The 27,029-nt window shown below is 40.3% G+C and overlaps 1 protein-coding gene across 7 annotated transcripts in view; it reads left to right on the forward strand.

The window, feature by feature from the left end:
* The first annotated feature begins 833 nt into the window (after positions 1-833).
* The window catches only part of dlgap2a (discs, large (Drosophila) homolog-associated protein 2a), a 129,315-nt gene continuing 103,119 nt past the window's right edge, over positions 834-27,029 (forward strand). For all 7 annotated transcript variants that reach the window (XR_009791566.1, XR_009791567.1, XR_009791568.1 and 4 more), the window contains exon 1: positions 834-1,090. The gene's annotated coding sequence lies outside the window, so the exon portion shown is untranslated. The remainder of the gene's footprint in view (positions 1,091-27,029) is intronic.

Raw genomic sequence — 27,029 nt, forward strand, 5'->3', positions numbered from 1 at the left:
GACATTTTACTATGTAGTCAATTCTTGAACTCCATAAAGCTCATAAAATTTGGAATCTGACCACAATTTTAAGGAAAAAAAACAACCCTTAAATGCATACAGACTGACACTTTGGACATCAGTGCACTATACGCTCTAGACCTTTTTTCAGACACAAAGCAGAGTGCTGCTTGTATATTTTGCTTTTACCTTTGGCTTTTTTGCAACACTTTTTTCCGGAAGAATACAGTTAGCAGCAAGAGGTGTTAAGAGAAGAAGTACTTCAAAAGAGAAGACGAAGAATATAGATAATGTGAGGGAAGGGCTATGTATTTTAAGATATAAATCAAGTGTTTTCGTCATTGCTTTTTCTTCATTAGTTTGTGACACGACAACACACTATATACATTTGAAACTGACATTGTAATGTGTGACAAATTGAATTCATTTATTTATTTATTTTTTGTAAAACTATATTTTGTGGTTTAAAACTTCTTGGGTTTTGGGGTTCGGCACCCTTTAAGTTCAGATTCTAGACCGGCGACTGACACCTTCAATGCGGAATAACACAACTCTGCTGGGTGCTACAGTATATATGTAATATAACAGACATCTCACTCTTTTTTGCTCGTTTTCTGTCCTCTGTCTGACGCCACATCACCAAATAACTCTCCATCTATTCCGGGAAAGACTCCGTATTGGAAATCCAGAATCCAGAATTCCAGTCACAGTTTAGCTCCAGCCATGGTGTAGGAACCAGCAGCGACAAATGTGTGTATTGCCTGACTCTCCTCTCTCCTGCTGCACCGCAACTCTGCTGTGCTGCAGTGGATGCTCCTAGTGGTGCGCTCGCAACTCATCGCAGCGGCGGTTGCAGCATCTCACTGACATATAACCGCTGTTTTACCCCTGGTGGCTTTTCCTCCAGCACTGATGATCAGTGTGTCTGAATGAATGTAAAGGCATAGGGGAGGAAGACTGCAAACAAGCAGAGAGCTCATGAAGTCTGTAATTAAGTGTACCGTGCACATGACCGTATGATTTTCTGCTGTCTTCGGTGACAAAACAGCTTGTGCTCGTAGATGCCTCCTGCTTGTAGACACTTTTCCAGGTAAGTTAGTTATCTGGTCCTGATATATTATACTCTGCATGCGATGTTTTATAGTGGAGAGCTTTTTGCAATGTTTTTGATTTTCCCCAGGGAGATAGATAATATTTTGGCAGAAGTTCTAGGATTAACATATGGCAGTATTCAATTGTGCATGTTTCATAACACAACCACACTGTTGATTTGCAAATGAGCCCTGTAATAAATTCTGTTTGACTGCAGCAACTTGAAATCTTGATGCAGAAATGGGAGTTGCTCGATGCACAATGCATATTTTGTACACACTTTTATTTGTAGTGCAGCCTTAATAAGGTATTTGTAAGCCATTCTGTATGAAGTGTGTTTATTTAAAACATCATTATTATGTCACTCAGTGTTGTTGTGACAGATTCTTGCACCATCTATATGCATGCACGCGAGGGAATACTGAACTTGCTGAGGTGTGCGCAGCTGAACGTAAAGTGCATGAAGGGTGGGTCAGCTTTGAGTGGGACGCATGTGTCATTTATTTTCTTAATGTGTGGATGTGTGTCAACGGTCTCATTTCCTGACTTGCGAGTGAGAGAGCAACAACACAAGGTTACTTTCAGGAAATTCTCAGTGCTTCATCATGAATTGGATGCCACGAGTGTGGTTGTGGATTTACAGGTTTCGGGGTAATCTTGTTTCTTGTTCTACGTCATCCCGCCTTTGGCCCAGCACTGAGCAGCCTGTTGGAGGAGATGCATGTGGTCCTCCTTGTCCATTGCTGCACTGCAGACGGTCTCTCTCCCGCCCAGGCTGCTACGTGCTACTTTACTTCGACACAGACAGCGTAGGCTTAGAGAGGCTTTTCATCTATCAGTCTGTGCCATTTGAGCAGATGGTTGGAGCCGAGTACCTCCCAGCAGTCGACACAATGTTGTATTTGGAAAGGCAGGTGGCCCTTTCATTTGGGAGTTAGAGTCTGGCATTACCCTTGCTTTGCTTAGATGAGGAGGTCTGTAACTCCATCTTGCTGACAACCCCGGGATCTCTTGTTGCTCTAAATGAACATCAGATCTCCCGCAACATTATTTGGATTCATCAAAATGTTTGCCGTCGTTCATTCTTGGGGCCTCCACCTACATGCCTGCTGCGCTGTGTTTCACACAGAGTGTGTGTTATTGTACCCATGAGGCTATATATTGTATTAAGACGGCAAGATTTCGTACAAAACAGCATGAGGATGCTTTTGGAAAAGTCTTTGCAGAAAGGCATGTTATGTGTTTTCCTACATGATGCAAGGGCATGTGGCAGGGCCTCCATAAACACACATGAAGGTAGAGAATATGACTATTGCATTACTAACAGATTCCTCTGACAATTTGCTGTCCACATTCATAATTAATGGGTTGTACATCAAGAAGGAATGTGAACCAGAGTAGAATATCTTTACCTCAAACAGTTGTGACAAAATGAAACACGGTGATGTTTAGTGATGGCGTCTAATCAATAAGCATACTGAAGTAGGCACTATATGTATCCTGATGTGCTCTAGGTCAGCCCTCTCCGAATATAGTGGCCATTCACTGCTTGAATCTAACATAGCCTCATGGCCCTCCTTTTATTGAATCTTAAACCAACTCTATTGGCATCATTCACACCAAGAACTTTTGCTAGCATCTAAACAGGCACTATAAATAAGGATTTCCAGGCCTTGAGTGCACTGTGTATCCACAGACATTTAGAAAGTAATGACTGAAAACAAAACTAATCGCCTCGCCACACTCCTGCAGTTGCTGGCCTGTTTATCTGTCAAGACCAGGCACGTTTCCCCTCAAAATAATCCTTTTACACAAAGTTCAACAAACTTCCATGGCTGTTATATTAGCATCTAGGCCCGTATGCATACTATTATACAAGTATGGCGACATGCTGGTTTTCGGCAGTGTTACCATCCTAAATGAATTCAGCTTAGAAAGCTGCATGTTTAAAGATATGGAAGTCACAATGTAGCTGATGATCGTTAAACAATACTGCTCGTACTGTATGTCCTTTCTTTCAATACAGCCTCGAAAATTATCCTTCAATGGGCTCACATTGCCCCCGCAACCATAACCTTTGTTTTTTTTCTCGGCAGAATTTTGTACGATTTTGCATAAAAATAATTCATAGTAACTGACGACTACTGTATAAATTGTCCATCGGTGTGAATAGTTGTTCATCTATATGTGCACTACAAGTGTCTGGTGACTATTCCAGGGTATACGCTACTTTTTGCCTAAAGTTGGCTGTGAAAGCTAATGAGGACCAGCGCCATAGAAAATGCATGTATGAATAATGTACAGTAAATAGCAGTGATGCTTTTATATAAAGAAAAAGAAAAAGCTGGTGGGACTCCCAAGCAGTGGATATACAAAACGAAAACAACTCAGCTTTTTTGTGCTGTAAAACAATTATAACAATAAATAGTTGTCTAACTTTAGCAAATAATAATGTGTGATTCTAACCTATACCATTCCATTGGAAAAAAAACAAATTAAAAATTTGAAATAGCTGTTTGATTGAGTTTCCACCCTCTGATACTATACGAATAAAGCACTTTTTTTCTTTTCTTTTAATTATAGCATTTGGTGTTTTTAGGTCAGTGTCTTATCAGTTTTGAAAATACTTTTTTTCAACTGCTATCCCCCAACCCTTTTAAAAATAATGGTGTTTAAATGCATGCTTAACGTTTTTTATGACTGCATTGTAAATTCTTGTGACGACTGCAACCCATATTTGGCTGATTATTTTAGCCCCATGGCAACGCATGCGCATAAAAATGATCCGTGAACCTTGAATAATTTAGGCTACATTTATAACACTTAATGTTTAAAAGTACTATAGTACTATCCACTATACAGTACAGTACGTGTACTGGACAGTGTCGGGTGCATTAACTTGGCTGACAATAACAAGATAGGGATTAGTCTTGTCATCTGCTGTGATGCTTTCAAAGACCTGGCAGGGGATCACAGTGCAGCAAGATTGGGACAAATACATTGGTTGAACCACTGAGAATGATGCCGTCACATTTACTTCTTAAACAAGATGACTGACTCAGGAGTGTCGTTTGAATTTGATTGCACCAACAGCTTTCCTACCTAATAGCTTTTATTAGGTTAGCGTGTGTTTGTCATGCTTCGTTTCATAGTGGAATTGACCTTGCCATTATTGCCCTAATTTGTTCTTGGAATTTAGGAAGGAAATAAAAGCAGAGGGGGCCTGGGGTCTCTACGGCTCTCCGCCTACAGTTGTGAAGTAGAAGTACTTGTGAGTACAAATGATAGCGGTGACAAACATGAATTTCTTATGGCTTAAATGAATATATAAGTGAAATAAATGACAAATCGGCTCAGTGCAACACTTGTAATAAGATTATGTTGCGCAAAAGAAGTTGCACGATTAACATGATCATTACATGGTTTAGAAGCAATGGAGTGCCCGTCTGTGACGTACTTGCTAAATCAGAGTCGATCCATTCATTTTCCGTACCGCTTTTCCTCACTAGGGTCGCGGGCATGCTGGAGCCTATCCCAGCTATCTTCGGGCAAGAGGCGGGGTACACCCATCGCAGTGCACATAGAAACAAACACCCATTCGTACTCACATTCACACCTACGGGCGATTTCGAGACAATTTAGAGAATTTTAGAGTAGAGGGATTCCCAACCAAGTATTGAAGATGAACATATCATTTTGAAAGTACCGTATTTTGATTGATTTAATGTGACCCTAATTTCTTTCTTTTTTTTCTACAAAAACTGAGAAGGGTAATTTCGTCACAGTATTCTAATTTTTTGAATTCCTGATTTTGTGGGGCGGCACGGTGGGCGACTGGTTAGAGCGTCTGCCTCACAGTTCTGAGGACCGGGGCCCCGCCTGTGCGGAGTTTGCATGTTCTCCCCGTGCCTGCGTGGGTTTTCTCCGGGCACTCCGGTTTCTCCCACATCCCAAAAACATGCATGCTAGGTTAATTGACAACTCTAAATTACCCGTAGGTGTGAATGTGAGTGGGAATGGTTGTTTGTTTGTATGTGCCCTGCGATTGGCTGGCAACCAGTTCAGGGTGTACCCCACCTCCTACCCGATGATAGCTGGGATAGGCTCCAGCACGCCCGCGACCCTAGGGAGGAGAAGCGGCTCAGAAAATGGATGGATGGATGGATGGATGATTTTGTGGGTTTTATGAGCTAGAAGCCCAAATGATGTAAAACATAAACAAATAAATACTTGAAATTCGTTAAATCGTGGGCCCTGAATCTATAATCTATGAAAGTTTAACATTTTGAATGGAATTATGGAAATAAATAAACTTTTCCATGATATTAACATTTTTTGGAATAGGGTCTGTCTGTCTGTGTGTGTGTGTGTGTGTGTGTGTGTTTGTATACACGCACACACAATGATGGAGCACTGCTTCGACACTGCAACAATAATGTGTCTCTGTCGGGAATCCCCCGCATAGGTCCCTTGCTAGTTGTTGCTGGGTCGTGGTGAGTAGGAAGTCCTGAGAGACGGCAGATATTGGTCCATATCAACGACACAACTTCAACCAGACACTGCAATGAAATGTCAAGCTACGGAAAGCTCATTAATGGGACCCAAAAATCTTCCTAATAGGATGCCCTACTAGCAGGTTTGTCGCAGTACACCTACAGCACAGCAAAATGAAGAAAACTTATCACACAGGGGACACAAAGTAAAAAAAAAAAACAAGAGGATGAAAAGAAAAAAACATTATGCTTAAAAGAATGAATGGGAATGTGGGCCTCTCTCCATAATGCCTGAGACCCCTGAGGTCTAGAAACGCCCCTGAGTATGTGTAAAGTGCGCATGAGAAACAGTACTAAGCATGCAGAGACAGTGTAGCTTCTAATTGAAGAATTTGTCAAGAATGAGATTTGAATGACAACTGACATTTTTGGGCAGGTAACACTTTGTGTCCACACCTCTATGCATGAGATTGACTGAACACAGATGGTGGCCCAGCTTGTTCCACAAATTGAGTGGTCAGTTGATCCACAGTGGGATGCAGCAGCTCACTCAGCCACTGGTGTCAAATGTGTCATTTTGGAACATTTGTGATGTGTCACTTGCGCTCATGAAACCGTGTGAAGCACAAACGATTGTCAGCGTGCTCTGCTTGCTGGGTTAATGCTTTTGACTTCACTCAGTGTCCAACTGACTGCATCGACTACCCCCATTGGAAAATATTCCCACGCACGCTGGAAATGAATAGATGTTACATGGATATCACAAACAGCTATGCAAAATGCACCCAATAGTAATGCACATACTGTTAAACAAGACCTCTTTTCCATTTAAAAAAAAAAAGATTTTGTGATGGAGTACTTGAATCTGCTTCAGTTAGATTGTGCCTAATCTTTCTGTCAATGAAAATCCTAATGACTGACAGTTATTTTAGTGGTAGATTTGTTTTGTGACAAACTATGTCAACTTATTTTAATGATGCAGTTCTTAAAAAATAAGTTGAAAAGAAAACCTAGGTGCGGAAAAAGGTAAGTAACTGAATTAGAATAAGACCACGTGGCAGAGTAGGCTAGGCTAATATTCGGTACTGGTAGTCTGCAATGTCTATTTTCTAGGGCGTTTGATACAGCACAGACTGAACTAAATTTTATTGACCCCATCTCGTCACTACTACCACCACTCCACATCTCATTTCTTTTGAAAGGTTTCAAAAACGTATGTTTGTTTGACACCGCCTTGCTCCCTTAGTTGCCATGGAGACACCACCACTTGTCAGCAGTGCTGCACTGAATTTTGTGTTTTTGCATAAACCCCCACCTATTCAAATTTTGTCTCATGTTGGGGACTCACCCCTGCCAGTGGTTTGCGTAGGAGGACAGATGAGCACATGTGCATGTTTTTGTGATGGTGGGCGAGAGGGAGCAGAAAGGAGGAAGATCAAAACAAGTTGGGAGGTTTGAGGCTGAGGGGGCGGTTGGAGGGGAGACGTCATGACTGCTGCTTTTTTTTGTCCTTTTATTCGAGCCACAATTTAATGAGAGACTTATTTAATTTGATGACTGAGTCATGACCTATGTTGTAACCTCCTTATGAACATGGTTGCAAGCAGTTCAAAATGGATGGGGTGAGGGATGCACTCAGGGCTGGGCATCGTTACAATTTCAGCAATTCCGGTTCCTCGTTTCGATTCCGGTTCCAAACGGTTCTCGATTCCAATTTTATTAGGGGGCAGGGTCAAAAAAAAAAAAAGATTGCATGGTTTAAATAAGGGGTGTCCAAATTATGTCTATCAATTTTCTTAGCAGCCTGCAGCATAGACTAAAATGAACATTTGACCCAGCCTGTGTCATTTGCCTGCATTTTACTGCAGTACCTACTTTCTGCATTGGGTGGCAAGGAAAGAGATGACATTTTTTCTCATCTCTCACTTCCTTGCTTAAACAAACAATCACACATCATTCATTAGTGCCACTGGCCACCCCAAAATCCAGAAAAGTCTTTAATGTTATTTTTTTTAACTCTACAGTAAATATGACAATAAATATATTTTAGCTTCCCTTATCTTTACCTACACTGATGGACTGGTTTATTGTGTTAAATAAATGTAACCCTTGTCTCCTTTAATTTTTCTGTATGTGGCCCTTGGAAGATAAAGTTTGGACACCCCTTGTTTAAAAGAAGCTAACCAGTTATTTTTGTGGATTACAATGATTGTTATTTTTTACTTGTACTTGAGTGTATATAATTTTCTTTCCACAGGTGTTTAGGTGTAGACTTTCTCAAGAGATCTTTGTTTTTGAAAACCTCATGGAAATAAATTTACACGTGTGTCTAATGCTGCTGGACTTAAAGCATGTTACTGAGCTCCCACTGAAGGGCTAAGCTGGTTTTTGTTTAATTATCATATCTGCCTCTTCAGGCAATGTGTGTGAGCTTTGTAGACAGTGTCTCCTCCACTCGCTCGGTCTCGAAAATAGATATGCTAATGTTAGCTCGTTGTTTGCATTTACCTTGACCCACCGTTTTAGGCACAGTTAAACATGTTAGCTGCCTCAATGTTGGCATTGGACTTATTGCATTGTTTCACTGTAGATGCAGGCTCGGAGCAGGAGGGGGCACGTCAAAGGTGGCACCCTGTTACTTTTATACATCATGAAACCTCCTTTGCACAGTATAATCGTATTACAAGTGTCGCACTGAGGCAACGGGCCATTTATTTTAACAAAGTTAAGACACACTTTCAATGGCTACCGCGGCCGCCACTGGGCACATCCACATCTTCGATGGTTTTCGCTCCATTCCGTCAGCGGACTAGAGAAATCCAAACTAGGAACCAATTTTTTTTTTATTTGCATGGCTGCGGGAGAATTGTAATTGTTAGTCCCGATTCCATTTGTTTCTCAATATGCGGTACCCAACCTTAGATGTTGATTCTTAGATGATTTTTTTACCCTGAACCTCTGCTGGTAGGCCATTCACCATGACTTTTCTGCATAACGTTTCCAATTCAGTCACCTCTATCACATCACATCCTATTACATGCTTTTCTTTTTTTACAGTGTACTGACATGTACTTTGACAGGATAGCAGTGCATTCATTCATTCATTCGTTCATTCATTTTCCGTACCATGCAGTATTAATAAATTAGCACCTACTTGGTCACTTTGTTTGAAAATTGACATATTTTCACCGTCATTTTCCATTGCACTATTCTTCGAGTGACCTAATTTATCTTATTTTCTCATATTTGTCTTTTGTTTTATGCTTGTATTCATAAGCTTAATTTACCAGCAATCTTATTTCCTGCAGGAGCTGAGTCAAACTAGAGAGTGACTGAGATTCAGAATGCATTAACATAATGCTTACTCAGAGATTCCTCATATGTCTACTAATTATGCAGTACGCAACAATGATTCACCAAATGGGCTTGATGTTAGAAGAAGAGGAGAAGAGCTAAATTTGGAAAAGATTTACTGACAGAGTGAGCTGCTCTGATCGCTTGCAGTGTCAAAATAAAATGCTCAATCTGAAAGATTTGAAAATCTATTGATTTAAAAAGATAAGAACATATAAGTCATGTCATCTTTTTGTGATTCCACAACCCACGTATTGTTACCTTTAAAGGACCTTTAATTGGTCAATTTAAGTAAATGTGGTTATATCCATGTTCAGCAGTTAAGGAGAAACATTGACTTGCTTTCTAACTCATTCAGATTTTTTGTCTTCACTTGCGAGTTGCTAATTGTCTCTTTGCTTTTATGTGCTCAGCATTTTCTTCTCCCGCTGAAAACAGCTGCTGCAGCTGCTACAAACAACATTGAGGCCACTGAAAGTGAAGCAAAACTGCAAAGTTGCTGTTTGACAGTAAAGCAAAGAGCTGAGTGGAACAGTGGAATTTTGCGGTTAATTCTCTGGAGTGCATCATAAATCACCCTATAGATTTTTTCCTCAATATTTATCTGTTATACTGGTCTTCACCAATGAAACCAGCACTTTTTGGAAATCGGCCTTGACAGTTGGATTCACAGTAAACCGACAGTTAAGCCCAAAATTATTCGAAGCCTGAGCTCATTTTTTATATGTTTTTACTCATTGGATGTTGGACTAGGAATGACACAAGAAACATAACATAACATATGACTATGTAAATTTGTAAAAAAAATAATCCTATCCAAGATGGGAGGTTACGATGCAGACACGGCTGTCACAGATTGTTATGACATAGAGTGACTGAAGATGCAGATAGCTGTGAGAGACCAGCGTGACCTCTGCTGAGAAGAGGACTCACTGCGATCCCTCCAGACAAGTTACCATGGGATATGGTTCGAAAGGTGCGAGCTCGGCCGTGGCAAATATGAGTCATCATCGCTTTGAGAATTATACAAAGAGAACGATGAAGTCAGACCAGTGAGGAAATCTGTCAAGGGGCTAACACTGGGGCAGTTCTATGGAATGCCCTCACTTCATAATGCAACACTGTATTATTGTGATCTTTATAGCTTTTATTCTATTTTCAGTTGTTCTGTTTATTCATGTTGTACAAGTTGGCAGTTTATGATTGCATGCGTGCATAAACGGCTGGTAACATCATGGGGAAGGGCATCGAGATAATGCCGCAGTACAAGTAGTTGGAATTACACATGAACAATGGACTGGACACCGTGTAAAAGATGATAATGGACTCTACGCACACGACACTACAGCATTTGGGGTACGGCGCCGTACTAACTTTTAGTCACCAAGCAAACGTGGAGTGACAACATGGGAAAAGTGTTGAAACTCAAACTCGAGTTCCTGAACATTGCGTCTCACTGCAGTGTTGACTGGAGGAAAAAAAAAAGAAATGAAAACCTTTGATGAACTTTCAACCTCGAAAAATACCAGTGCCAAAGTATTGAATATACACAACCCCACGTTATCACACACTTAAAGAATGAGGTAATTTTTCCACCAGATGACGTCCCAGGAGTAAGAAACAAATGGTCACCGGAAACTCGTACGCCGCCTAATCCTTCCACCAGAAATGCTTAATGCGTTGCCTTGCATATGGTCTATGAGCCGACTTTATTTTCTGAGGAATCTCAGATCCTAAGATGTGTGCAGAATGACGTTGGACACAATCTTCCGGTCCATGGAAGCAAGTGCTATCTACTTTGCTGTTGTGAGCTGGTGGGGAGGCAGCATCAGTGCCAGGGACGCCAAACGGATGATAGAACTCATTAAGAAGGTTGGTGACACCACGGGACTGAAGATGGAGACGTTTAAATCAGTGAAGGACAAGAGATGACTGAGCAGACCGCTCTTTTAACTATTGTATTACCACATTCCCATTTATATGGAGTAAAAGTAAAAGTATTTTGTTTCAGTCATCATAGTGGTGAAAGAAAATGTGAAAAATATGAATCTGCTGTTCGGGTTAACAGTTTCCATTATTTTAATGTCATTAGTTCCTCTTAAAAAAAATGTACATGCAGTATAGCTATTTTTTTATCATCTTTTATACCATTTATGATGTATAATATAATTAATATACCATTATACCATTCATTTATATTAAAACTCTCCTGTGTCTTTGAAATATACTTCCTGGAACCTGTGCGATAATGTTATACAGTACTTGTTGCATACAGTCGGTGAAGTCAATATTATACGTTTAGCATATGCATTATACATACTGTAAACTTTCTATACTAACATCCTCATTATACCTCTCAATTAGCACTCATTGTTCCAATGTGACTGTAGAATATGTGACTATATAATTTGAACATTTACATAAATTAGCATCTTGGATTATTTTATTGTCTCTAATTCCTCTTCAAGTTTTCAATAGATGTTTTATACTCTATAGAGGGTATATTATAATTCATATATATATATATATATATATATATACACACACACACACACACACACATATCTATTGAAGGCTGCACGGTAGATGACTGGTAAGCACATCTGCCTCACAGTTCTGAGGACCGGGATTCAAGTCCGGCCTCGCCTTTGTGGAGTTTGCATGTTCTGTCCGTGCCTGGGTGGGTTTTCTCCGTGTACTTCGGTTTCCTCCCACATCTCAGTAACACGCATGGTAAGACTCTAAATTGCCCGTAGGTGTGAATGTGAGTGCGACTGGTTGTTTGTTTCTATGTGCCCTGCGATTAGCTGGCGACCAGTTCAGGGTGTACCCCGTCTCTCGCCCGAAGATAGCTGGGATAGGCTCCAGCACGCCCCTCAACCCTACTAAGGATAAGCGGTACGGAAAAAATGAATGAATGAATGAATATCTGTCAATATAATAATTCACACTCTGCATTCATTGTACAAATATTACTGTGGCATATTAAGAAAATAATTAGATTTGTTACTTAACGAATCATAAGATGCAACATCTTAATTTTCTGGGTTTTTAAATATTAGATTTCAATTTTTTAATCCCTCATAAATGTCTCAATCTCATTCATTTATACTTTGTTTTTTGTTGATTGTACATATATTATTAATAGGAACATGTCAAATAAATGTTGCTGCTGTGTCAACTTAATTTCCCTCACGAGATTAAAAAGATATTTAACCATCTAACATCTATCTGTCATCTATCTAAGGAAGCAAATATTGGGCTTAGACTTCGTTAGGTGGAGTACTGCTTGGTGGAAACGCAGCTAAAGCGTCCAAAACTCCTGTGAATCTCTTACTTTTGCTCACCGCATTACGCAGTCAGTCATCGCAAGAATGCAATTACACCCACTCCCCTACGGCTTGACTATTAATATTAGCAGCAGATAAATCATCAATGTTACATGCCCCATCCCATGACATGGCCAAATTTTAATCAAATGATTTGGTAACATAGTAGCGCACTAGTTATCACTGTTGCCCTACAGCGAAAAGTTTCACGTTTGGGCTTAGTGTTCATTTTGCCTGCGACCTTACTGTTTCCAGCTTGCTCCGACAGCCCAAAAACATGAACATTAGGTTAGTTGAAGATTGGGTGTGAATGGCTGTCTGTCTCAATGTGTCAGCCCTGTGAATGACGTGATGCAATACACCCAGGGAACCTCTCCTTTTTGGATAGGCTAGTTTGCAGGTTATCTGGAACAGAATAAAGTATACAGAAAACGGATGGATGCTTGTTGAAGAAACTTGAAATGAGTGTGGTCTGAAACATAAAGAAATGTGATGGAAATTAAAAATGATTGTAGTCGTAGTAGTAGTACATTATAGTGTAGATGTATGGCAAGCCGTCTAAGCATTTATTCGATAATGTGTACTAGTACGCTATTTGTCCTCACTCATTAGACAATTCAGCGAAATAATAGAACAACTAGGGCGCACTGGTAGAACAACTACGTCTTACTCTTGAATTTAGGTGTGCAGAAATGGTATACAGTAGTGGAAAAAAAAGTCATTAGTCAGAGATCTACTGTAGGTAGTCATTCTGCATTCCAATTGTTCTTTGTCGTAGCACTTTGTCACAGATGCAGTTGTTGTTTTTTAAAGAGCTCTATAAATAAAGTTGAGTTGAGTAGTTGTACTAGTACGCAGAAAGAAATGCCATCAAGTAGTGAAAGGCACGGGTGTACAAAACTTTACTAGTCAGAGTGTTGTTCTACTCGAACACCCTAGTTGTTCTACTAGTGCACTGAATTGTATTACTAGTGAAGACAAAGACCATACACATGGGCAATTCAGCACACCAGTAGGATAGCAAATTAACGTTTAAATGGCTTACCATATAGCTGTTTACAACTCACCCTTTTCACATTTGCACTTTCTCAGTGCGGACTCAATAGAAATCCAACACCCTTAGGATAATATGCTGCTGACCTAATACCCTCATTACCAGGTCAGTGTGATGATGCAACAAACATACACATGCCTACACCCCCCCCTTCTCACAGCTGATCTTACACTGCTCAAGCCAGAATCCTACTGACTGGTAAGGAGCGGGGTCATGAGGCCAGGTGGTGCTGCTGTGATACCCACTGAGCAGCACGTTTGACATTATCACCAAATTAGCAGCTTTGCATCATTAATCAATGTGCTAGTTTTGTTTAAAAACTATATACATATATATATATATATATATATATATATATATACACACGCACACACACAGTGGGTACAGAAAGTATTCAGACCCCCTTAAATCTTTACATTTTTCACTCAAAATCATTTAAGTTCTTTTTTTCCGTCATTAATGTACACACAGCATCCCATATTGACAGAAAAAAAATTTATTGTTGAAATTTTTGCAGATGTATTAAAAAACTGAAATATCACATACCTATGCCCAAAGAGAGAGAGAATAGTTTTCTCGCTTACCCGGGCGGTATCTCCTACCGGGCGGTATCTCCTAGCAGAGGCCTGGAAACTTGAGGGTTCTGCGCAGGAGCTTAGCATTTCCCAGGGTTGCACACTTCTGGATGGAGATGTCAGATGTTGTTCCTTGTATCTGCTGCAGCCATCCTCCCAGCTTTGGGGTTACAGCCCCCATTGCCCCGTTCACAACAGCCACCACTATTGCCTTCACCACCCACATTTTCTCGAATCCATCCATCCATCCATTTTCTGTACCGCTTATCCTCACTAGGGTCGCGGGCGTGCTGGAGCCTATCCCAGCTATCTTCGGGCGAGAGGCAGTGTACACCCTGAACTGGTCGCCAGCCAATCACAGTTCTCCAGTTCAGTCCTTGGTATTTCTTCAGCTTTTCGTGTTCCTTTTTCCGGATGTTGCTATCACTTGGGATTGCTATATCTATCACGACTGCTGTCTTCTGATGTTTATCCACTACCACTATGTCAGGCTGGTTGCCCACCACTAGTTTGTCAGTCTGGATCTGGAAGTCCCACAGGATCGTGGCCTGGTTGTTTTCAACAACCTCGGATGGTGTCTGCCATCTTGACTGTGGGGCCTCAAGTCCATATTTGGTACAGATGTTCCAGTACACTACTCCTGCTACCTGGTTATGCTGCTCCATGTATGCCTTGCCTGCCGGCATCTTACATCCTGCTGTGATGTGCTGCACTGTCTCCGGGGCTTCTTTGCACAGCCTGCATCTGGCATCCTGTCTGATGTGGTAGACCCCAACCTCTTTGTTGTTGTGTGTAGGGCCTGTTCTTGTGCTGCCATGATTTGTGTCTCTGTGCTGTCTTTCAGTCCAGCCTTTTCCAGCTACTGGTATGTTCTCTCGATGTCAGCCACTTCTTCAATTTGTCTGTGGTACATGCCATGCAGGGGCTTTTCTTTCCATGATAGCCCATCTGACTCCATCTCCTTACTGGGCTTCTGTTGCCTGGAATTCATTTCGTAGTTTGTCCCTGGGGGCCATCTTCTTGATGTATTCTTGGAGACCTCTTTGTTAGTGCCTCTGTCGCTCGCCAAGATTTGAACCAAAGCTACAACTATGTTGCTGAATCATATTTTTTTCAGATGGTTTAAAGCCTTAGCTTGTTAGATAAGTTTGGGTTCAAGTTCTCTTTTCAAAACGACCAGGTGTCCAATTGTGAGGTGTTTTTGTGTGAGTGGACCACTTGGGGCAAATAAGTCCACTCTTGCTGTCATCTGAGAGTTGTAATATGAAGCAAGGTTTTGGGCCACATCTCAACTATCCTGCCAAACGCGAGAGTAAACACGATGTGTGAATGGCAATTCCGATTGCTGCGTCAGCTTTTTGAACAGACTATGAGTGAGCAGATGCACTATACAGATGGATGTTGGTCTTTTTTTCATTGTCAAGCATATGAGGAGTTCTCTCGATTTTCAGGCTTTTACAGAGCTTTCAGTTATGATATTCAAGCTGAGAAGTCGAGCAACCCGGGGCCTGATACATCTTGTTTTTAATACACAAGCTTACTGAACAACTTTTAATAATTGTGTTGACTATTAACTATTGAAGAATTACTCTGAAGACCTACATATAAGGTTCAAGTGCCTATAGTGGCAGTTCCTGCCCACGGTATGTGTTCTGCTTTTCTTATCAACTTGAAGCGTTATTACATTTCATTACTCCATGCTAGTTTGAATCATTTGATCTTTATTTGATGTGGAAGGTTGTGATCTCACTGTGATGATGTTTTACCAAGTACCTTGCTAATGCTATGCCAGTTACCAAGTCAATCTACGACATAGTATACCACCTCCTTTGCCATTAAAATAACAAAGAAAACGAGGGTGAAATAACTGTATTTAGATGCAATGCATGCCAGAAAATAAAAATGTGTAAATATATTTGTTTGAACTTTATGGGAAAATCATGCTGGACTGTGCAATTTGCTTAAAAGAATCAACAATTAATTAACGGTTTAAAAAAAAGAGGACAATTCTAATTGTATATATTGTGCAAAGATGCAGGCAATTCTTTTTTCTTTTCTTCTTCAGTCCTGTAAGTGTAGGGAGACTGTCAAAGTCAGAATTGTGCTACTGTTGTGTTTTCACTGTGCATATGACAATAAAGATCTTGAATCTTGAACGCATGTATATTAAGTTCTACCTTTGTGCCATCTCTATTTATTCCAACCCAGTAGTATAACAATGTGTTAAGGGGTGAGTATAAAAAGTGTAACCAGGAATCATTCTGAAGCTTGGAAAAATATAACTTGTAGTTGTGGGCCATGCCATCTTTGGAAAAAAACGTGCAAAACTATTATTGCAATGTTAGAATGTACAGTGCTTCGGTTAACTATCCAATAAAATGGAACTCAACAGACAAAGTGGGCCTTCAATTTGGTGTAAGGAGAACTATCCCATGACATGCTGCTGTGTCATTAATCTTTCTCGGGTTGAGCGTGATTTAATTAATATCAAAAAGATCAACTCCCATGTGCATAACATGCCTGGGAGCTCCATGCATTGACCTCCACGTCAACAAAATATGATTTCAATCAGCGCTGTAATAGCTTTGCGGCGCTGCCCTCAATCAGCTTGGCAGGAATTAAGAGGCTGTTTGTGTATATGTGTGCATACATGCACTCATGAGGAAATAGTTCTCTTTTACAGTTCTAAAACAATTTTACAATCTGATCCAAGGATGCATGTATTTTAAACGGTGTTCATGAGACATCTCATACATTAGCAATAAAGATTTATTGTTTTTCATTTCAGTCTGTGGAACCAATTCATTCCATAAATCTGTTATATTTGTTGAAAAATTCTATTGAAATATGTGCAATATTGCTAAATGTATTAATATGTTTTTGACCCTGACGGGTCAGGTTTTAATCCAATTTATCCCTTTTGGGATTCAAGACGCATCATCTTGCTGCTGTTTACTTTCGCTGTCTACGAAGAGACAGTTGACTAATGGAGATGCAAGGCAGCGTTCCTTATCTATTTCGCACAGTGAAATTGATGTCTGAGCTACTAAACGTGAACTCTGGGCTGCAAACCTCTGTGAAATGGTGATGCAAATTCCCTTTCTCCAACCATTATTATGCAAGTGGGAGAGGTTACGTTATGAAGTATTGTGATTGTCTTTTTTGTTCCCATTCGACTTCAGCATTGTAGGAGCCGTGTATCTCACAACTTTGTCATTACTACATTTGATGAATCCTTCGATCCTTTCATCATCTGACGCTGATCATAACTTCGCCGCATAGAAATCCTTTAGTGTGGAGCCATTTACATGTTACGAGTCACTGAGTGTCTAAACTGGAATTTGAATGTGGTGATTCCCAAACACTGAGCTGCAGTATATTATTACCCAATTTCATTGAATTGGTTTGAAAATAAATAGGTATTTACAAGAAATAATGTTTCTTTGATCGTCTATCCATGCCAGCGACATATAGTGACAGGCAGAACAGTTAAATGCTCTTCCTCGAGGTGTTCAGAAGAATTAACCTCTCAATCTGTAGCCATTCATACAACTGAATAGGTTAGGGCTTCTTGCGAATATATCAACTTTTTATTCAACTAAAGGCACCCCGATTTTGCTCTATGTAAAGTTGTAGGTAAATTGAGTCCAGATAATCTTCATTTCAGTATACATTGCTGTACTGTATTCACTTTTTTGCCATCTTTGTGTGGTGGTGTTTTTCTTCTTTAAAATATGTCACTTGGCTCAATAAAAGTTGGGATACACTGCTCTAATGTAATTTCGAATGTTCTCAGTGATTATACCCCCATTTGTAATTATAGTGTTATGGCCGTTATACTTCCTAAGTATTGGCATATTGGCAACCATATGATAACTACTAGTAATTAACTAGAATGTATTCGTCCAAGGACTGTTTTTTGTCAATTCGAGAAACTGATTATTCCTTGACGATCACCTGTTACGATATATTTGCTTATTACTTTCAGGGAAAAAAATAGATATGTACGCCCACACTTGCGTAAAAAGCAGGCCATTCATTTAAATGCATCAAGTAGAATAATGTGAATGCACCTTTGGGTGGTAAGAGCTGTCTCCGCCGTTTAAAGCAAAAAGAGGCGCTGTGAGGGTTAACACTGGGATGAAAATCACATCAGAAAGCACCTGGCTCAGTCTGATGTTGACATCACTTTGGTTTATTTGAAGACTGCTCTAGTAAATAGACTATTTGGTCTATGGTGGTCGAGCTACCACTTAGTCATAGCCACTAAAAGACAGTTCTGATGATGCGCCCAGTCCGTGTGGAGCACAGTTACGTCAAACACAAGCGCAGGGTTAACATACCCCAGAATTATTTGAGTGTTGCCTCTGTGTATTCAGCAGCAAAGCCGAAACAAAACTACTTGGATTCATTCATACATTTAATATCGGTACATGGACTGTCTTATCATGCTTGTTCTGTTAAAACTGTGTATGATCAGTACAGATACTTACAATACAACACTTACAGTGGGAATCCACTATCCTGTGTTTCGGAGGGGCCAATCACAATGGGTAATTTAGAGTCTTCAATTAACCTAGCATGCATGTTTTGGGAACGTCGGAGGAAAATGGCATATCTTGAAAACAAAAGCCATGCAAGCACTGGGGGAACATGCAAACTTTACACTGAAAGTTCTAAGGTGTGATTAAAACTGTGAACATTTGACTGTAAGGCAGACATGCTAGATGCAATCATTCACAATGCTGCCCACCTCAAATATACTGCAATGATAATAGTACACTGGACTTGTATTATGTTGAAGGAAAACGGAGGTGATGTGGTTGACGTAAAGGAAGTTCATTCGCATCCATGTTTGTTGAGGGGAGAGAGTGGTTGCTTAATGGTTTTAATCTACTGTACATGTCCTCAGCCTAGCTGTGCCAACTGTCTGAGTGGGTAGCATATAGAAAATAAGAAAGAGGAGATCAAGCACCGAGACGAGGAGAGACTGTGGGAGTCAGGAGTTGTGACTGATATACAGTTGTTCGTGGTAATGAATTGCAACCTATCAGAAAGATGGGATTTTGAACCAGGAGAAGTAGTTCAAATTTGTCTTCCTTTCAATACAATGTATAATGCATGAGGGACTGCGACTAACTGGTGACCGGTTCAGGGTGTACCCCGCCTCCCGCCCGAAGATAGCTGGTATAGGCTCCAGCAACCCTGTAAAGAAAACGGATGAATGAGGGAGTCAAAGTAGATGGAGGAACACTTTTACCAAATATCACTTTTGCTGAAATAGTTCTGCTGCCATTGAGGAGAACCCCCACCCACATCTTGTAATAGACACCTGTCTGTCAGAGACAAACCTTTGTGATACCAAAGAGTTCCTTTGTTTGAAAAGGCAGTAAACAGCATTCGTATCTTCTGTTTGGCATCTCCCTATGAGCAATAGAAGTGGGCCAAATTAATTCAGCCTTGGTGGAGACAACAGATTAGCATTATACTCATGCATCTGCTTTAAGTGGGAGAGCTAGAGGGAAAACACGATGCATGGGGAAGGAGACTCCGCAAACACATCCTCGCCCATCGTCATGGCAACAGGACATCTTCATAAGGAGAGCTATGGTTTGTGGGCATGTGCATGTGTTTTGTATTCACTTAACTGTGTTAGCGTTCCGTGTGTGCGTGTGATAAGGTCCTCCTGAGTCTCCCAACATGTGTGTTTGTAGCCTTTTATTTCCGCTGTCTCTCACTAAATTTGTGTCACTTTGTTATGCAGTTTTGGGAGTTTTTAAGACTCTTTCTTGGCCTGTGTTGCTTGTCAGCTCTCAGGCATGTTGCGGTTATACCCTGCCGCATTGGGGGGAGTGTTTTCCTTTCTGTAACACTGCAGAGCAAAGAAAAAAAAAAGCTGCATTTTGGTTGCTAAGATACTGAAGAACACGGAGAACCCCTGAAGGATCCCGCCGTTATGATTTGTCGCATTTTACATCCTGGTGTTTTGGACGTGATCAGAGCTGATTGACATTAGTGAAAAAATGAATTCTGTGTTGTACTGCACTTGGATGTTGTATCTTCTAATTTTGAAGAAGATGCAGCTAAACTCTATCATCATCAACTACAGTCTACATCAACTTCCCTGTCAGACCGTGGCTTGTGACATCTTAGCATTTTCTCATCCACCAACCCTTGTAGCTTCTAATGGCCTCCACTGTGACTCGTGTACATCCATCCATCCATTTTCCGTACCGCTAGGGTACTAGGGTCGCGGGCGTGCTGGTGCCGATCTCATCTGACTCTGGGCGAGAGGCGGGGTACACCCTGAACTGGCCAATTGCAGGGCACATATAGACAAACAATCATTCACACTCACATTCACACCTATGCCTTTAATAATCCTACTATGCATGTTTCTGGAAAGCGGGAGGAAACCGGAGTACCTGGAGAAAACCCACAGGGGAGAAGATGCAAACTGCACACAGGCGAGGCCAGATTTGAACCTGGGTCCTCAGAACTGTGAAGCATATGTGCTAACCGTGCCGCCCTCATGCATAAGTTGTTAATCAAAATAAACTGACAGAGATCCCTGCTCCCCTGTTAGCAAGGGACAGAGCAGGGAGGTGTTAACAAGCAGTGCAGCAGTGTGATGATAACATGTCAGCTAAGTCAACACTACTCACACACTACCACACTACTAACACTATCACTTAGTTCTGTTTGTGTGGAAACCAACAGACAGACAGATTGTGCCGTGCATTTTCCCATACTGTAACTGTTATTAACATCTGGTACACCAGCACATTGAAATTCTATCCAATACAAAGTAAACAATGATTTTGATTGACATCACTGGTATTTCTAAAATGTTGGTATTGAAGTAGCAAAAGTATGCAAAGGTGTTTGCTTTTTTCATTTAACCAAATATCCTGCATTTACCACTTCCAGAATGTGAATCATCCAATCATAGCAAAATGGTTTGCTGTATTGCTAAAACCAAATAATGCGTACTGCCTGTGGAGCTGCGGTCAATGGCGTTATGCACTGTCATCCGTCATCCTCCAATGCAGCATGTGGCTACGTCTATGCACTTGTGTCCTCCATGTCTCTACGAACCACATGAGTCAAGATAATAAATATATAAAATAAGTTGATACTGTGTCACATTTTAAAAAGGCTAAATGTAGCACCTATCGGTATGTTACAGAACAGTTCTATAGTTCTGTAAATCGCTACCAAATTTAACATACATTTTTGTTAAATTAATGAAATAAAAAGAAGAGCATTTTTGTCTTTGTAAAATCATCATTTTGGATACATATCTTGTATTGAATCTCATTAGAGGTCAGTATTAGTTTGACTAAAAGATGATTGTTATTATTATTACATGGGACCTTGAGAAATTATACCTACACATTGACATCGATTGTGTCCTTATGTTGTAAATGTAAGAAATGATTGCATCAGGCTAAAAAATGTCTCGTCAGTGGGCTGAGTGTGTGGCATGTAATATTTTTTACTTTGACTCTACAGTCAGAATCCAGTTTACAATTTTTTTTCCCACTCCTTAATTCAATCATGCTCACATTGCTTTCTCACATTGGCATGTTGTTGTGTTGTATATTAATATTACTTACGGTTTAAAATAATAGTGGTTGATCTTTGGAGGGTGCTGTCTGCTGCCCTAAACGATTTGTACAAGTCAGGCGAGGTCGCTTTTCATTTATTGGAACGCCATTATGTCTGCTCCCGCAGGTCACTTTGGGTCGCTAGTACATTCAGACTGGACTCTGATAGCGTTCACATTTGAAAAGTAATGTGAATAACCACACATAAAATCGTATATGAGCAAAATATCCAATTTGAGATCCGCAGCGTGAACCTAGCCTAATATAATCCAATAACAGAGCTATATTAAAAAGTTCTACTTTTACCAAATAATAATCCTCACTTTTGATTGACACTGTCAGAATAATGTTTACTGTGGTTGTGCTTTATATGATGACCTTTGTCTTACCATATTGAGAGGACTTCCTTTATTTATTTGAAACTCCTCTTATAATGATGCAGTGCAAGCTCTACAGTACGACAAACCACAACGACAACAGTTGACTAATTGTTGGACGTTGTCAACCAAAATTGCTCATTGGCATCTTTGTATGCAGAAACATTGTCTATACTTGTATTATATTGTATTTGTACTTGTATATCTCTTGTATTAAAATTGTGCGGATGTGATTAGTTTATTACCTAGTCATCCCTATAATCTGTCTTCATCTGATCTAATCTTTGTTTATCTTTTTTGACAATACTTTGTCTTGTTTTGTAAGGCAAATCATCAATCATTTGACATGTTGATTGCTAGCTCCCTCATATATTGTACTCTGTTTGCACAAAAACTAACGTCTGAATGATTAAGCATAATAGACAGTCACCCCGCAATCACCGTGGCCGACCTTGGTGTTTACTTTCATGCTTGACAGGTTCCTTTCTCTGCTCCTTCGCCCACCGTTATTGAACACAGTGCAGAACATGTAGGCAGCAAGCGGCTGCGATGGGACTTGATTACATTTATTGATTCATGGCAATAACATTGAAACGGTGCCCCACCCCAATTTGAATATGTTCGATCACATTTGTAAATGAAACTACGTTGCAATGATTTGTCTGTGGACATATGACTATTAGCCAATGCCTTTGGTGGAATGGATTTGAAAATAATGATTCACTTAAGAGTCATAGAACTATGGATGTTTACATTATGGTATAGCAGTATTGAGTATTGTCTTTTTGATACATAATATAGCTTGAATCTGTGCCATGGCCTTCTTTATTTAAAAAAAAGACCCAAAGGCTTTCAGTCTGACTATAAGCTAAATGTTGTGGTTTAAATCATCTCATCAGCAGATCTTGACCTTGACACTCACAAGGCTGCCATATTGTGTCCTTGAGGTACCAATCAAAATTACAAATGACATTCAAATTAAATCACTAAACATAATGGCAAATTTGCAAACAAAATCAAATTAATGAGAGAACAGTCAAAACAACAGTCTCCAATTTGGACATCTTAGTTTCACTTTGCTTTTTGTCATTTTAGTGGTTTGATATTATTCGCTTTTCTGATTAGATTTGTGTGTCTCAACAACACATTCCTGCCAGCCAATCAGCTACCAGCCTGCCCTTGTGTTTCACATCTATATTTCAGCCTCGTGTCCTTGTCTGGGTCATCTGGGTCATTTTTCATTTGCTATGTGTTCTGCTTTGGCACTTGTTTGTTAGTTGACTTATTATCCAGCCACACGCCAAGCGACGTGATCAAACACCACTGAACAATTCAGTCGTGGTCCTGCAATCTTTGGGAGTTGCAGACCGTCTGCTACAAAATCTTTGTTTGGCAACAATTACAAATGTTGAATGGCAAGTGAATGGCATCACAACAGCACAGATTCACAGCCAATCAAAATGCCAGGTTATATCACATAATCCTTCACAACAGTTAATTTCATTTGCCACCAAACTTCACCACTATATACTGTATGTTCAGGTGAAATTTCGGGATGAACCTAAGATGCACTGTAGGTTTTACAGGTGAACTTGTCCTTGACCTTCTCTGAGCTTCTGAATGTAAATGTCCAGCTGTTCAATATTTCAGTACTTTTTGCACAACTTGCTGTCTCTAACAAGCAAGCTGAACGACAAAATAGTGTTTGATCCATGAGAGCCACATCTATGCCTTTCTGGGACTCTTTCAGTCTCTCTGTATCTCTGTTGCAAACTGCTGATGACACTTCCCTCTGAGAACATCTTGTTTGAAGCCTTGCAATGACGAGGTACTCTTTATCAATTGTCAGCGGTCGTCTTGGTCTAATCATATCAAAATGTGAACAGCATGATGAAGAAGACTTTCAATACCAATTCTCATTGAACCAGGAAATGTATCGGTTGATTCATGGATCAAACACTTGTTGTGCTGTGCAGATCCTTGTTAGAGTACAGCAAGTTGTAGGCTACAGTAAGGACTGAAACACTGAACAGTTGGACATGGATTTAAAAATGTAGAGGAGGTCAAATGAAGTTAACCTGTGAAGGATATTATTATTTTAGGTTCATCAGGAAATTTCGTCCAGTGCATCAAGTTTGGACTGCAGCAACAGAAGAGGTCACATGGTCTGATGAGATGGTGCATCAGGGTATGAGGAGAGCTGGTGAAAGGGGAAGAGATGCTTTGCATTAGGTCAACTAATTACCTAAATACACTGACTGAGCACATTTTTCCACCAATTAATATTTTCCTCTCTGATGACACAAACATATTTACCAGGGCATATTGTCTTCATTGAGCTCGAATGGTTAGTTCAGCGTGCATTAACATCATTTTCACACATTGGCTACCACAATGCTCAGGATATAATCTAATTGAGAATCTTTTTTATCTTTATGGAGGACTCTCCCATCGTCAATACAAGATCTGGACAATTGTTAATCCAAATCTAGAATTTTACATTACTCGTGCACTCACTGTAGTAGTTTCGCCACGCTGCACTATTTGCATATCTGTTGTTGACCAATACTGGCCACTCATGCCAGAGTAGGATCCCTTCTCGGTCAGGACGTGCCAATATGTTCATCCACTGGCCCAAAGATGGCAGGCTGCTGGGGTGTGAAGGAGACCATCAATATCCTTTTGTGGACGAGTCTTGGCCTGCTTCTGTCTATACGCAACTCGCTTTGTCTTTTCCATCCTGGCTTGTCCTCGTATATTCGCTCTCCTTCATTCACTTTTCAACTCCATTCACAGGAAGCAAATCACTCAAATCCAGTCACAGATAAATCTTTCATGCCTCTCCCCATTTATAAAGTTATTATCTAAAATGTTACTTTACAATTTCAATCATTCAACAAAATGTCAATCCATCTCCTTTTATCACCCAGGAGGTGAAAAGCCACCCTAGGTTTACCGCCCCGACTATTTTTACCATCTACCACCCAAATCTTCCAGCTCTCTTTTATTTTAAATAAAAATATTTTGTATTTGTATTTTGTATGTACTATAAATATGTATTCATATGTATTGCAGAAATGCTTACAGATAATGATACGGAAAATGGATGGATGGAATATATATCCATCCATTTATCGCACTTACCTTTCTTTTCTGGGTTTGAATCTCTACTTTAACCTTTCTGTGTGGATATTTGCATCTTCTCTCCTTGCTCCTCCAAGTGCTCAGGTTTCCTTCCGCCATTCAAAGTAAAGCCTCTAAACTGTCCATAAGAGTGAATGTTAGTGTGAATGGCTGTTTGTCCATAATGTTCCCTGCTGTGATTGACTGGCAACCAGTTCATGCTGTATCCGCCACTTGCCCAAAGCCAGCTGGGATAAACTTCAGCTTCCCCTATGACTCCAAATATTGTTGGTAGTATAGTATTCGTACATTGGTTGAAATTGAAGGAATTATTTAATGAATTAATTGGGTGGGGGTTATAATGAACTGCATTATCTGAGAGATGGGAAACAAATAAGGATACTCTTCAATATGCTGTCATTTAAATCGCAGTAGCAACAATATGATACACTGTAGGGCAAATGAGGGACAATGTGAAAGTCTAATTAATTCAGAGTAACTATCATTGTTTCAATCATGCATGAAATAGATTTACTGTTAGTGGACCACATGGATGAAATGGAATAGTGTGATTGGCTTTCCTATCTATTGGGAGACCAATAGACTCTGCAATTATGGTTTCCCGTGCCAATTACCTAACTCTAGACTTCTGTGGCTATGGTGGCCTTACAGTAACTGGGGACAGTAATGCATTGTGTAAGTGACCCTGAGGTTGTTTGTTGTTTTCGGCATCCTGGATTCAGGGTAGATTCATTATGTAGAATTAAACAGAAAGTCTTTAGCAGCTGCAATATTCCCATGAGCAATGTTTTAAAGTTCTCTCTGTGGTAGGATATAGCTTCTTCAAGCATCGCTAGCCTCACAGGCAAACCTGCATACAATGTTTTCCTCAACGGACAGGTAGCACGCCATACGTGTTGTCTCCACTTATTCTCTCCACTGAATGACAATAGAGTTTGTGTTTAGATCCCTGCGTCATCGTGAACCGTACTCTGCTTCTACATTCACTAAGAGCCTTTTAAACTGTATGAAATTTTAAAGCGCTTCTATCTATAAAAGCAGCAGCTGTTAATGTTCCCGTAGTAACTTGGTATACAACCGTGGGTGACTGGCGTGATTTCATAAAATGCTCTCCAGTCTAAGGAAAAGGGTATTTCCCCTGATGCAATACTGTAAAGTAGTCATCACAAGCAAGAGAATCCCCCCGATAAATATAAATACAGGGAGTTCAACACAGTTAGTATAAACAAGGCCAGAATGTAATTTGCCAGAAATGCATAAAAACTTAAACACAACATATTTTGGGATTCTTTGCACTGATGGAACCGAGGTTATGTTCATAGTACCAGAGATGGCAAAAGTAGAAACTGTACATAGAGGCTCATGATACGAAGCATCCCATATTATCAGCTATCGCATGGGCTGGACTGCAAGTGGTTCAAACGTGCTGACAGATATAGCAATAATCTTAAAATAGCATCTAAACTGTAGAATAGTCTCGATAATGACCCAAAACGTCTGAAGGGGGCAAGTGTTGCAGTTGGTGATATTCTTGCCTTCCATATCATACATACCGTAGTCATTGAGTGCAAACATTTTCATCCAGTCTTATACTATAATTAATTAATTTAAGTTTGTGTCAGTTGTTTAAATAGGCTTTTGGGATATCTCTGGATAAAATGACAAAGTCATTGTATGTTAATGTCATTTTAAAACAACAGCAACAACATTTTAATTAAATAAAACATATGCGCGGCACGGTGAGAGCGTCTGCCTCACAGTTCTGAGGACCAGGATTCCATCCCCCGCCCCGCCCCGCCTGTGTGGAGTTTGCATGTTCTCCCCGTGCCTGCGTGGGTTTTCTCCGGCCACTCCGGTTTCCTCCCACATCCCAAAAACATGCGTGGTAGGTTAATTGGCGACTCTAAATTGCCCGTAGGTGTGAATGTGAGTGTGAATGGTTGTTTGTTTCTATGTGCCCTGCGATTGGCTGGCAACCAGTTCAGGGTGTACCCCGCCTCC

This window comes from Phyllopteryx taeniolatus, chromosome 13, assembly GCF_024500385.1.
Source record: "Phyllopteryx taeniolatus isolate TA_2022b chromosome 13, UOR_Ptae_1.2, whole genome shotgun sequence".
In the NCBI taxonomy this organism is placed as follows: domain Eukaryota; kingdom Metazoa; phylum Chordata; class Actinopteri; order Syngnathiformes; family Syngnathidae; genus Phyllopteryx; species Phyllopteryx taeniolatus.